The sequence below is a fragment of the Lactuca virosa genome, chromosome 5, assembly GCF_052849685.1.
Source record: "Lactuca virosa cultivar CGN04683 chromosome 5, Lactuca_virosa_CGN04683_v6, whole genome shotgun sequence".
NCBI classification, from domain to species: Eukaryota; Viridiplantae; Streptophyta; class Magnoliopsida; order Asterales; family Asteraceae; genus Lactuca; species Lactuca virosa.
Window position 1 is genome coordinate 91,001,523 of NC_136430.1, and position 2,806 is coordinate 91,004,328.

The 2,806-nt window shown below is 36.5% G+C and overlaps 1 non-coding gene across 1 annotated transcript; it reads right to left on the bottom strand.

Moving 5' to 3' along the window:
• Positions 1 to 2,699: 2,699 nt before the first annotated feature.
• LOC145117898 (small nucleolar RNA R71) lies at positions 2,700 to 2,806 on the bottom strand. The gene has a single exon (XR_013712891.1). It is a non-coding gene; the product is annotated as a small nucleolar RNA R71 (small nucleolar RNA).

Genomic DNA, 2,806 nt, shown 5'->3' on the forward strand with positions numbered 1-2,806 from the left:
CAGTACGCACAGCGTAGGGGTCACGCATCCCCGATGCCTGCATGGCAGCTGAGTACGCCCAACGTAGAGAGCTGGTACGCGCAACGTACTCTCTGTCGTTGACTTTTGGTTGACTTTTAGGGTTTGGTCAATTTGTGGACTATTAAGGCCATTGAGGGGTAAAATGGTCTTTTACCCTTCTATGAGTTTGTAGAAGGGTTAGTTTGGCTTATTCAGAGAGAGTCGTGATTAATTAGGGATAATTGGCGTATGTGTTAGGTGGAGGCTAGACCGGTGATTTGTGTTCGAGATTAGCCGATTTCTTGTGAGGTGAGTCTTCTCACTATACTTACCATGAGTGGTACCTTCATGTGATTGAGATTTTTATTGTGATTACTTGTGTATCTTAATATTCTACATTATGTCTTTGTGATTTATGTTGAGTATTGTTATTATGAGCTTATTATGAGCTATGTGTGGTATTTTGGGGAACTCACTAAGGTTCTTGCTTACCGTGTTATGTGTTATGTGTTTCAGGTATGATATGTGCATATCTACACATATATTTTACATCATATCTTAATACTTTTAGCTATAATTATGCTTATTATAGAACAAAAGGTACTTGTAATGTTTAATACCTGTTATGTAGCATAAAAGACATGCTCGGAAGCAACATGGAAGCTGGAAGCAGGAAAATGCAAGCTTAGGCAAGAAGAAGACACAAGAAAGATGTTGTTGGACAGTTTGACCCCTCGTCAGTACTTTGACCATATCTCATGACTCGTAACTTCGATTGACGAGATTCAAAATGATCTGAAAACTAGACACAATTTTGGATGACTTGCGTGTTTTGAGAAAAGCCGGATTTTCAACCACCACGATGTGGTGAATGGAATCTTCGCGATTCTTGACGCCGACTTGGAGAATACGGGATAAACTTAAGGACAACGACGTGGTGCCTTTACCACGTCTTGGTGTCGATATTTTTGGTAAGTATATATATCTCGGACATTAGGTCGATTTCAGGAGAGAGAGAGAGGGCTGAAGGTTGCGACTATTAACAAAAAAATACCCTTCCAAGACCCCTTTGAGGGCAGAATTCAACTAGTGATCATAGGATAAAGAGATTGAAGCAAGGATTCGTATCTACACATTCGGTTTGCCTAGTTTAATCATGATTAGTCTAGTTTCCCTTATGTTTATGTGTTTCCCAACTGTGATTATGGGCTAAAAACCCTTGCTTTCGTTTAGATTAGATGAACTCCTAAATACTATGTGTTGGTTTCTTGTTTGATGGATTGATGAAGTTGGTTTTGCTTTAAATATTGTTTGATAAATCTAAACCTAGCTAGTTAAAGTTTCTATCTTTATTTCCTAGTCTCAAGTTTTGTGTAGTTAAACTGCAGTTAATTGCATGAAAATTGATTTACCTAGTTGTTTATGACCATTAAATTGCTAGAGCTAGAGATTGACCATATCCTAGTGTAGGTGATAAGTTAGTTGCTTAAATGTGTTTGAGAGCAGTATTTGATCATAATATTTGCTTAATTACTAGACTTGACCATAGAATAGTATTCTGTAGATTCTATCATTCAGAGTCCAAATTCCCTTTAAAATCAATTTAGTATCCTTAACTTGCATGATCATTTGGGTTAAAGTTATTAAATTGACTTATGCTAGTTAGTCTGACCATGATGACTAGTAACTTTTATTTGGTAACTAATGGAATTAATCCATTGACTTGAAATCAACCATAGGAAAAAGGAGGGATTCGAAGCTAAACGAGAGTATCTTTTATTCTTGGTTTTAAACTGTCTTTCTAGTTGTTTACTTTAGTAATTAGTTTGTTATTTTAGTTTAAGTTTTTCTGAACTTGTAAAATAAGATAAAACCCTCCATTTTAGTTGTTTTTCTTAGTTTAGCTTTTAGTAATTATTTTATTAATTAAATATTGTTCCCTGTTATCGACACCCGACTTACCCAAGCTATACTATAATCTGACTAGGTACACTGCCTATAGGTGCATAGTTAGTATAAGTTTGTTAGGTTATAAATTTAAAAGTTGATAGGTATAATTTGTGCACATCAAGTTTTTGGCGCCGTTACCGAGGAACGACTATTTTAGTTGTTAATTTAATTTCTTTAGGTTAATCGATCCCTTTTGTGGGGTAAAAACCGCAAAAAGTTATTTTTCTGCATTTATTTTTTCTGTCTGAACTGTAACCACGTCATGGTCATCATCACCATGTCGTGGTCACGTTGCAGTTAGTTTCTAGTTCGTTTTTAGCTTTTGTTCCTTTTACACGTGTTTTTCTAGTTTTTTTAGTAGGAAATATGGGGGACATCACGACCATGTCAATGGAAGAGTACAAGAGATATATGAGGAAAGAAAAAAGATGGGGTCTTGATCCACCAAAAATCCCAACCACGGCAAAGTTTGAACTTCCGGGGCACATTATTAATATGTTAAGGGAACTACCTTTTTATGGGAAGGAGCATAAGGACGCTTATGAGCATATAGAAGAGGTGGTGGATATTTCACATTTTTTAATGCACCTAACGTGAGTAAAGATGTAGTGATGCTTTGAATTTTTCCGGTCACCTTGAAGGGTGAAGATAAGGAATGGTTAAAATCACTTCCCTTTGGAGCAATCACGACATGGGCTGATTTTAGGACTGAGTTCATAAACCAGTTTACCCCTCCTTTAAAAGTGGCAAAGCTTAAAACAAATATCCAAAATTTTCAACAATTAGAAGGGGAGTCGCTATACGAAGCTTGGGAGCGTTACAAGAGATTGTTACGACATTGCCCTCAACATGACTT